The 11,108-nt window shown below is 41.7% G+C and overlaps 1 pseudogene; it reads right to left on the bottom strand.

Annotated features, from left to right (window-relative positions):
- Positions 1 to 395: 395 nt before the first annotated feature.
- On the bottom strand, positions 396 to 1,133 carry LOC129507326 (40S ribosomal protein S6-like; annotated as a pseudogene).
- Between the last annotated feature and the right edge of the window lie 9,975 nt (positions 1,134 to 11,108).

The following is an 11,108-nucleotide window of genomic DNA, read 5'->3' as shown; positions in this document are numbered from 1 at the left end:
AGATCTCACTAATTTTTCCCTCACTCTGCAGCGGCTGGACTCAGACAATTTTGGAGTTGTTTATAAACACAAACCACTATCAATTGTTGGATAAAGTCCCCATAACCTCAAAGTGAACTGTTTCTACGAAGAAATAGCACTGCTCAGCAATGAGTGAGCTAGAGATACAGACACCTATAAAAGCCAACTTTGTGACTCATTGTTAAGTGGTTGCCTTAAAAGAATTATGGTTGTGAATCAATCTGCAATCAATTCCCTACAAATGAAAGCTCTAGCTAACTTAGTTCAGTGAATCATGTAAATCCAGAGGAACAATGTGAAAAATGTCCTGACAGCAAGAAACCCAGGAAGACACATTTTTAATGTCTGATCTTATTTGTTAAACTTAGAAAATCTCATCCTTGACTGGACTCAGACTTAGAGGTAGAAGTTCTCAGAGAGGACAGCCTCCACCTCTCAGCCATCTGTTCCTGGTATTTTTCTTTAGCTTCCTTCATTCTCAAGGCCAAACGTTTAGCCTACTCTGCAGCCTCTTATTTTCCGTAGTACGCTGTTTCTTCAGAGCCATACGCCGATGTTTGTGCTGGAAGATGTATGGAGTAACAAGATGCCGAGTCTTGGCTGCTTTGGTTCTAGGTTACTCACCTTCTTTATTTAGGGGCTTTCTCACAACATACTGGTGGGCATCATCCTTAGAGAGACTGAAGAGTTTGTGGATTCTCCTAGCTCTTTTGGACTCCCCGTGAGAAGGTGTAGTAGTATCAGTAAGCCCAGGAAGGTCCTTCTCCCCTTTTTCACAATGACCAAGTTGAGAGCACTGAGACTGGCATCCACAAGGCAACCCTGAACAGCTCTGCACTTTCTTTCTCCGGTCCTCCCTGGTCTGTAGCAGGAACGCCCCTCCAGCAGCAGGTGGACACAGCTGTGGGTCTGGACCGCCTGCTTCATGGGGAAGCCTACTCTGTCATCGCCACCACTGATTCAGGCCACGTAACCTTCCATTCTTCACTCAGAGCAGCAGCAGCAGCGTCTGTGGCCATATGCTTCTCATAATAGGTATGAGGTTTGTATCCATCGTCCACTTCAATGAGTTTCTGGCAGCCAATAGCTGGGAAAGAGATGTTCACCTTCATCTTGAAGCAGCCTCCTGCCCCCCGAGACAGCACTGTTTTTATATGGCAAGAGGTACCTGTCTGCTCTGAGAGTGCTCTACACTTCCTAAATGCATGACCTCAGTTATTCATTCAGAGAATGTGACCAAGCCCCTTTGAGCTTACAATAATAATCACTTGGAAATAATGAACTTGACTTTCACTTTGAAAGAACAAGGCATAAAAGGAACAGAAAGTTCCACCACTTACCCTCTTGCATTTTCTGCTTTACGCAGGGGAAAGAGGAAATGACTCAGCTTCCTCCAACTCCTGGCCATCCTCATTTCTCCAACTTATTTCTGCATACATGGTAAAAAGCCTATATTCGTTCAGCAAATGCTTATAGAGATTGTACTATGTGTCAAGTACTTTGGACAAACATACATAACCTCTCCTGCCAAATTTATTATTAAATGTATTTTTTCCAATTGTGTTTCTGATATTTTTCTTTGGTTTAGAACGACATTTGCAACAGTTCTTTAAATTTAACTTGTGGATCTCCTGTGTTTAGAGCAAACCATTTTGTACAAGAATTTTACCATTACTGAGTTTCCTATCTTTAGACCTGCTAGAGTCGTTTTTTTTTTTGTTTGTTTGTTTGTTTTTTTGTTTTTTTTTAGGGAACCTTCTTTGGTAGCTACTGAGCTTACCTTTTCAGAAATGGAACTATATATATAATAATAATAAAATTATTGTACCCTGTACCAAATCTTTGCCCATATCTCCCTATAATCTATGCTCTTCTAAACTTTAATACTATAGAGAGTATATCAGAGTAAAATAGGATTTGCCTCCTTTGCAGGCCACCTGATTTTCTCCCTGGATGCTTTGGAAGAATTTAAAATTTTTAAAAATTACCAAGGTGTGCCTAGGTAAGTTTTCATTAATATAGGCAGATGCTGCATGAGTGATTTCCAAATACATAATCAGGGCTCCCACAGATCAGGCAAGTTTTCCTCTTTTATGTATCTGAATGTCACTCTCAGCCTTTTGCTCTAATCTCCTTTTTTTAGAAATCTCAATTATCTCTGTTTAATCACTACCTTCTGATTCTTAGCTATTCATTTGTCATTAAATTCTTTGTCCTTTTTCTCTCCATCCTGAAAAGTGAGTTCTCCATTTTTCTCTTCAATATTGGCTCTTCTGGTTTTTCCCTGCTTACTCAGCCCAGACAAAGGTAAGGCTTTCTCTAGCCTGGTGTTTCCCCTACAAACTGAAAGGATGGGTTTACTTATTTCTCCTGACTGTCCTTGGCATTCTTCTGTCAGATGATGATGCAGAGGGCCGATTGATGTCAATGTCTGTTTCCTATTCAACCTCAAGTAAATGGTATGCAGCAGAAGCCAAGGGCATTTCCAGTAGAGAAATGTTTCTACACAGCTTCTTCCCAACTATTGGTGAAGCTGCAAAACCTCCAGCATTCTGCTTATGGCTTGCTCTTCACCAGGCCTCCATGCCAGGTAACAGCCGTGCCTCTGCCCAGTCCCTTCTTGGTCCTGCTGCCAGCCAAATCAGGCACAAGCCACCCTGCTGGATGTGTTCCCTGTGGCTGCTCCATGAAAACAGCTGCCTCCTACTGCTGTTAATTCTAGTTCCCTGGGCTTCTGGAGTGGATTAGAAACCCAACAGTGTGTTCTCTAGGACCCTAAGGCCAGCCCCACACATTTCCACCCTGTACTCAACAGAAGTGGGGATGTTCAATGGAACAGAATAGAGAATCCAGAAGCAGACCCTCAAATTTATGGTCAGCTATTATTCAACAAAGGAGGAAAGTCTATCCACTGGAAAAAAAAGACAGTCTCTTCAATAAATGGTGCTGGGAAAATTGGACACCCACATGCAGAAGAATGAAACTAGACCACTCTCTTGCACCATACACAAAGATAAACTCAAAATGGATGAAAGATCTAAATGTGAGACAAGATTCCATCAAAATCATAGAGGAGAACACAGGCAACACCCTTTTTGAACTCGGCCACAGTAACTTCTTGCAAGATACATCCAAGAAGGCAAAAGAAACAAAAGCAAAAATGAACTATTGGGACTTCATCAAGATAAGAAGCTTTTGCACAGCAAAGGATACAGTCAACAAAACTAAAAGACAACCTGCAGAATGGGAGAATATATTTGCAAATGACGTATCAGATAAAGGGCTAGTTTACAAGATCTATAAAGAACTTGTTAAACTCAACAGCAAAGAAATAAACCATCCAATCATGAAATGGGCAAAAGACATGAACAGAAATCTCACAGAGGAAGACATAGACATGGCCAACAAGCACATGAGAAAATGCTCTGCATCACTTGCCATCAGGGAAATACAAATCAAAACCACAATGAGATATCACCTCGCACCAGTGAGAATGGGGAAAATTAACAAGGCAAGAAACCACAAATGTTGGAGAGGATGTGGAGAAAGGGGAACCCTCTCGCACTGTTGGTGGGAATGTGAACTGGTGCAGCCACTCTGGAAAACTGTGTGGAGGTTCCTCAAAGAGTTAAAAATAGATCTGCCCTACGACCCAGCAATTGCACTGCTGGGGATTTACCCCAAAGATACAGATACAGTGAAACACCAGGACACCTGCACCCCGACGTTTATAGCAGCAATGTCCACAATAGCCAAACTGTGGAAGGAGCCTCGGTGTCCATCGAAAGATGAATGGATAAAGAAGATGTGGTTTATGTATACAATGGAATATTCCTCAGCATTAGAAATGACAAATACCCACCATTTGCTTAGAAATGGATGGAACTGGAGGGTATTATGCTGAGTGGCATAAGTCAATCGGAGAAGGACAAAGGTCTCATTCATTTGGGGAATATAAAAAAATAGTGAAAGGGAATAAAGGGGAAAGGAGAAAAAATGAGTGGGAAATATCAGAAAGGGAGACAGAACATGAGAGACTCCTAACTCTGGGAAACGAACTAGGGGTGGTGGAAGGGGAGGTGGGTGGGGGTGGGAGTGACTGGGTGACGGGCACTGAGGGGGGCACTTGATGGGATGAGCACTGGGTGTTATTCTATATGTTGGCAATTTGAACACCAATAAAAAATAAATTTATATATAAAAAAAGAAATGGGGATGTAAAATTCAATCAGGTTCTCTCCTCCCTGATGGCATCTGAGTGCAACTCCCCGTCATGCTGTCCTGCTCAGAATAATGACAGCATTCACCAACCCTGGACATTCTCTTTGCCATTAACCAAGGTTGAATTGAGCTACAAGACAAAATCCACCATATGAATTTTAAATCCTGTATCCAGTTCATAATATGTCACATATTATTACCTAGAAACCACAACACTGAAGCATTATTTTGCAATAGTTTTAATTCTTCTCTTGGTACATTTGAATATCCTACCCCAAAAACACATGAGAAAGCTGGAAAGTTATCTCCTCTCTTTCTTTGCTAAAACTATCTTCTTACTTTTCTCCGAGTTCTAAACCTAACTGAGGTGTCCTAGGTCAGCAATCTATGGCCCAGGCTGCTGCCAGAGAAACACAGATGCACAGATTGTTTGACCTTGGGTGTACAAACACAGACAACCCTTTGTAACAACATTCTCACTTCAGAGTTTGCAAAGTGCTTGCACATGAGCTATTTCTCTTACTCTTCATAAGATCTATGCAAGATCGAAAACATGACTATCTCTTTCTCACAGATCATGGGAATGTGCTCAGCATCCTTCCCAGCTCTGCCCACCAGCACTTTTGCCCTGGACATCCTCTGACAAGTCCCCATTACCTAAGTCTCCCCAGATTCTGGCAATCTCCCTAGGCTGCCTGCCAAACTTGCTTGCTCCGTTTTGCAGGTTCTCTGTTGCTGTTCCTTTACTTTGGGCCACTGGACTAGGAGTGGGCATTTCAGACATCCCCTTGCTCCCTGCCTGGCCCTCCCATGGCCTGCAGCTCTGGTCCAGTCACACTTTGCTCCATGCCCTCAGCTGTGAGCCAGCCCCACTCATTCCCACACCATGTCTGGAAACTCTGTCTGGGCTGCACCCTGGACTCCCCAGTCACCTAGGAGAGGAAGACAAATATAGATGTGTAAGTTAGGCCCAGAGGAGGCGGAGTATATGGTGAATACGTGATCCAGGCAGTCCAAGTTAGAAATGCAACCAAGTCATCTACTAAGAGTGTGACTGTGAACAAATGTCTTAACCTTTTAAAGTCTCTGTTTCTCACCTATTAAGAAAATATGGCAATACATCTTCCTCTCCCAAAGACTTTTTGGAAATATCAAATGAGATGGGTATAAGTTAAGTGTTAAGCATATTGCTTGGGCCCTGGTAAGCTGTCATAATATCAACTGTCATTATTACTATTATTATTAATAAGGTTAAAGAATGAGTAATTGTATCCTCTTCTATCTCTTCATTTCACTTTTAATAGCACATAATTATAGAAAATTAGTAAGTGATGGTAGACAGAAATGGCCACTTAGCTGCTTTTGACTAAATGTGGAGAGGCTTGATTATTTTAAGAGCTTTCTAGAAGTCAGAAAAATATTACTTGCCCTAGATAAATATTACTTAGCAGTTTGTATTATTTTACTAGACTCTCTGACAGGAAGCTAAAAGAAAATATCACTTCTGGCAGGTGAATTGAAACACATTTTCTTGGCCTTTGTTGTAAGCAAATATGTGTTATTAAATCCAATAAGCTTTCCCCGTGGCCTTGTGATAACACACAGCTAAAGGATTCTGGGTGGAACTCCTGTCTCTTGCAGGTAAGCTTTGGAATTACTTTGCATAGTCACTTGTGCGATTAACATATGCAATTTTGCAGTAGCTTCCTTGGAAGCTGACCATGGCCTAAAGAGGCAGGAGAATTTTTGATGGCCATCGACATAAGGGTTACTTCAGAATCTTTCCTAAAGTAATAATATCCTTTAGAGTGCATAGTCCAGAGACAGGCTTTCAAAGCAGCCCACAATACATGTGTCAAGACCAGTCAGGTAATAAATTATGTGTGTTCCAGTGGAACCGTATTAGCACTTCCAGTTTTCCTCAATAGCATGTCTGTAGTAGGTTTTTAATTTTATTTGATGGACAAATTGGCCAAGTGTTTATCATGAGCCACAGTCTTTATGGATTTTGACAGATTATCTTTTGGTAGTTTATAGCAGGGGCTGCTACAGGAGAGGCGATGTGTTCTTACTCAGATGATACACTGATCTCACATTTGCAAGCTTTTAAGGCATGCTTCCAGATTTCCTGGCAAGGAGAAAAATTCTGGGGCAGCTAGAGCTCTAAATGGATCCAGATAATCTCTCTATATAAAATGCTTAGTTATGGCTCCTCAGGGTTTACCAGCACAGTGGTTTGTACTCTGTCGTCCCAAGGTTCAGCTGAGTGTGATTTTATTCTGACAATGACCCCAGAAAGATGTAAAACCCATGGCAAATTGAACATTAGGCAAGCAAACCTAATCTAGATGAGAGAATAACTACTCTGGGCCAGGGACTATAATAAACATTTCACATTCATGAGCTCATTTGATTCTCATTACAATGCTGTCATGTGGGTACAATTATTAAGTCCATTTGAAGATGAGGAAACTAAAATTCAAAAGGGTTAAGGAACTTGCTTGAGACTAAACTGCAAGCAAGACAAGGAGGAGGACTTAACCAAACTGCCTGATTCTAGAACCCCAGCTGTCTTTTAACCAGGGCCCAGTCATACTTGCTCTCCTTTTTCTGATTCTAGAATATGCCAAAACAAATCCTACACTAGAGTCTTTGCCAGCCTAGTGCCTCAGCTGTGAGTACTCTTCTCACTGATGGTTTCTTGTTGTCATTCACAGCTCAGTGTAAATGTTCCCTACTTGGAGAGGGCTTCTCTGTCACATAGGATGCTCAGAGTTGTCTCAAACAAGAGACAAAGCTGGGGAAGTCATCCATCATCTCTCATCCACTGGTTGAGGGCTGCTCCTAGGGGCTCTCTGGCTTGCCCTGTGCACAAACAGAAGCTGTGACCTCTACAGAAATGATGAGTGCTGAAGAGCAGGCTTTCAAAATGGGCTGGCTTAGAGGTTCACTAATGTCCTCAAGAACCAGATAATTTCCTTCTCTACACTCAGCTATGCTGAGGGTCAGATTTCCTCTCAGGAGTATTTCCTTCATGGTTGTAGGCCACCTGCCAAGAATAACTGTCTGCTTACTTCCTCATTCACATCTAGTAAAAGAGACAGACCATCTTTTCCCATTAAGAGCAGAAAACATCCCAGACATTTCCAGAAAACTCCCCTGCACTTCTCACTGCCTCAAAATGGATCAGGTGCCCATTCCTGAACAGATCTCTAGTGACAGGAAAATACTATATTCTGATTGGCTTAGGCTCAGATTCTTAGGCCAATTACTGGCAAGGGAATGATGTTACTGTGACTGGGTGCTATTAATCAGGACCAACCACCAGCTTTCCCCGAGACAAATGAACACTTGGAAAGTAGTTTGTTTAGGAAAGAACAGGAGAAAATGGATACCAATAGGCTATCAGGTATGGACCACAGTTAATAAACTTGGGGCTATTTTAAGATGTTCCTAAGCCTTTGACAGACTCATTTGTGTAGACAAACTACTACATCTTCTAAGTACTCCCCACCCTACCCCAGTCAGTACCACATGTCCTGGTCTTATTTACATCATAACACTTACCACCTTCTAATATATGTTTGTTAGATTGTTTATTCACTTAGTCTGTTTTCTCTACTAAGAAATAAACTCCAGAAAATAAGGATCTTGTCTGTCTCATATATTGCTATAGCCCTCACCCATAAAGTAATGCCTGGAACACAATAGATGCCAAATAAGAAATAATAAATGCTTACTAAATAAATGCATGAACTAATAAATAAGTGAATCCATGAATAATGGCTCTTACTACACAAAGCTGGGAGGTGTAATAGAAGTATGTTGAGGCCACTGATGGGGAATCCATTAATCTATGACAGTGTTAGGTGAGAGTGAGACACTGGGAAAGGGCAAAGGGAAGAAGTCTCCATTGCCCGGGTCTCCTGGGTCCCAGGCTGGGGTTTGCGCAAGATACAACCAGACTGTCTCACCTCTGCAGAATATCCCTGGAAGGGAGCAGCTAGGAAGTAGGACAAGGCAAGGCAAGGGTGATTCCCCCTTCTTTAGAAGAGGAGGAAGCTATTTAAGACATGCCAGAGGAACAATCTTGGACCAGTGGGAACCCATGTCCTAAAGTGGCATGCGGGAGCTCCACGCACATATCCAAAGCCCAGCCACATATGTTCTCAGTCCTCTTTGCCTCCTAAACATACTAGAGTTCATCTAGACCTAGAAGAGATACCAGAGAAAAGAAAAAGAAAAGAAGAAAGGAAGGAAGGAAGGAAGAAGAAGAAGAAGAAGAAGAAGAAGAAGAAGAAGAAGAAGAAAGAAAGAAAGAAAGAAAGAAAGAAAGAAAGAAAGAAAGAAAGAAAGAAAGAGAGAGAGAAAGAGCACAGACCCATTAACCTGGACAAATTGACCATTGTAGACATCCTGAAGGTCTAACAGATTAACTACACGCAGCACACTAAAGGGTTTCAGACATACCAGCCACTCTGGACAGAATGATCATGTTTCAAATATGAACCTGCTGAGATTTGTGAACTGGCAGATGCCTGATGCCTCCCCACTCGCTGGTGCTTTGAACAACAGCAGCAGCTTCCAAATCTCTGTTAGAGGTAGAGACCTGGGCAGGAAGGAAGGCTAGAAAAATTGTCATGAAATGTAGTGGGCACACCATTTTTATGTAGATGATATGTAATGTGAGGTGCCAGGTCTGCCACTATTGCACTGACCATTCTAGAATTCTAACTGCTCTACATTCATGTCAAGTTTTACTCCAAGTATACTTCCTGTTCACTGTTCTTGCTCTGGACATAATGCTCTACTTGCAGGAACTCTATTCCCCAAACAAATAAGCCATGGCTGGCCCCTTGCACTCTAGCCCCAGGACATTGCTTTCTAGATTTAGATGTAAAAGCATTTGGTGTCACTGGGAGAGGGGCAACAGAGGACTGTGCCTTAGAGAACAGTACCCGTGCAGTAGAAGACCTGCATGGGATACTGATTAGTACAGTGCTTGCATTCAAGGAGACAGATGAGTGGCTCATATGGAGCTTCTCCTTTTAACTTTCTGGGCATATGCACTCCATTTCTGTTGGCATGGCTCAGGTGGACTAATCCATTGCATTTTTAAAACTAATCCATTATCTTTGTAGTTTGCTGAAATTACTCCAAGATTATGGCAAAAGGTTGAATTATAGCCCCAGCTTTTAATTCTAATTTCCTCTTTACTTCATAGGAATGATAGAGAGCCACCAGCATGGACTACGTGATAATCTACTGGCTCCCAAAGCAGAGCTCTTTGATGCAAGCACATGCATTCTAAAATGTTCACATCTTTTCATTTTCAAAGGCTCACTCTCACTATCAATCTTCAAAGAAATAGTCCTTGTCCTTTTCCTTTTGATATGCCTTGTGTTGGAGTTTCTTTTTCTTTTCTTTTTCTCTATTTTTATTGTTAATGGAGGTGTAACTTAAATATAGTAATTGTACTCAGCCTAAAAGTTGGGCTCAGTGAATTTTATCAGATGGATAACCACCACCTAGATCAAGATATGGAATGCTTCTATCACTGGAGAAGCCTCTTTTGCATCCCTCCCATCTTCTCCTTCAAAGATAACCATTACTTTAACTTCTATCACCATGGATGAATCTTGATCCAAATGAGTTTCTTAAAATCTTTTTAGGGACAAGTTGCCTCAGCTGTCAGGGCACTGCAATCTGCTCCCCATTGACTTCCTGTCATAAAAAAAATGAAGAGAGACAAAAGAGAGGTGGGACAGAGAAGCTGGAGGCTCTAGCTAAGCTAGTCATCTATATCATGATTCTCAACCTGAACTATTTCCTCCCTGAAGGAACTTGATAATGTTTGGAGACATTTTTGATTATCACAACCAGGGGTCAGGACGTGCTATTAGCATCCAGTGGGTAGAGACCAGAATGCTGCTGAGCCATTCACATTATACAGAACAGTCCCCCACAACAGAGAATTGTCTGGTCCCAAATGTCAATAGGGCCAAAGCTGGGAAATCCTGATTGAGGGGATGTCTGCCTTTACAAAGAGGTTAGCTCAATAATATCTCTTCCTATCGACCTTGAGCTTCTTTATTCTATTCTGATATAAAAAGTGGATGGATGTGTCACTGCCTCTCTTTCTGTGTCTCTTATGAATAAATAAATAAAATCTTTAAAAATTGGATGGGTGGTGCATAATCCAAAAACAAGAATCTCAATTCTGCTCCACTGATGATAGCAGAAATTTCATGCGAAGTTTGACTCACTGCCTTTCCTTTTGTTTCCTCCTCTGCTGCAGTTCAGTATTCTCTGTGCATCTTTTCAGGGCACTGTACCAGAAGCTGGGAGAAAGGGTGTCAGATACAGCTAGCTGGCTACCATGATTACCCAGAAGCACCTATTTATAAGTTTCATATTAAAAATACAATCAAAGGGCACCTGGGTGACTCAGTGGTTCAGCGTCTGTCTTGGGCTCAGGTCGTGATCCCTGGGTCCTGAGATAGAATCCTGCATCAGGGTACCTGCTCAGTGGGGAGCCTACTTCTCCCTCTGCCTATGTCTCTGCCTCTCTGCGTCTCTCATGAACAAATAAATAAAATCTTTTTTAAAAATAAAATAAAAAATGCAATCAACACCAACATTATTCCTTTAAGGGAAATGCTTCTGTGACTATGAAACAGGGAGCAATTTTACCTGCTGGGAATTCCAAGAGAGTAGATGAAATTGAACAAATTGTTTCCTGGACTGTCAACCTTAGCTTTTTCTAAGGAAAGGCTGTTAGCAAGGTCCTCTTTCAACAGTGTGTTATTGATCAGTTTCGCAGGGAAATTTGCTAGCTCTGCAATGTAGGTCAGAATCACAATTTA

The sequence above is a fragment of the Nyctereutes procyonoides genome, unplaced genomic scaffold, assembly GCF_905146905.1.
Source record: "Nyctereutes procyonoides isolate TBG_1078 unplaced genomic scaffold, NYPRO_anot_genome, whole genome shotgun sequence".
Classification (NCBI taxonomy): Eukaryota; Metazoa; Chordata; class Mammalia; order Carnivora; family Canidae; genus Nyctereutes; species Nyctereutes procyonoides.
The sequence above is the reverse complement of the archived record's forward strand: the minus strand, read 5'-3'. Positions and strand labels throughout refer to the sequence as shown.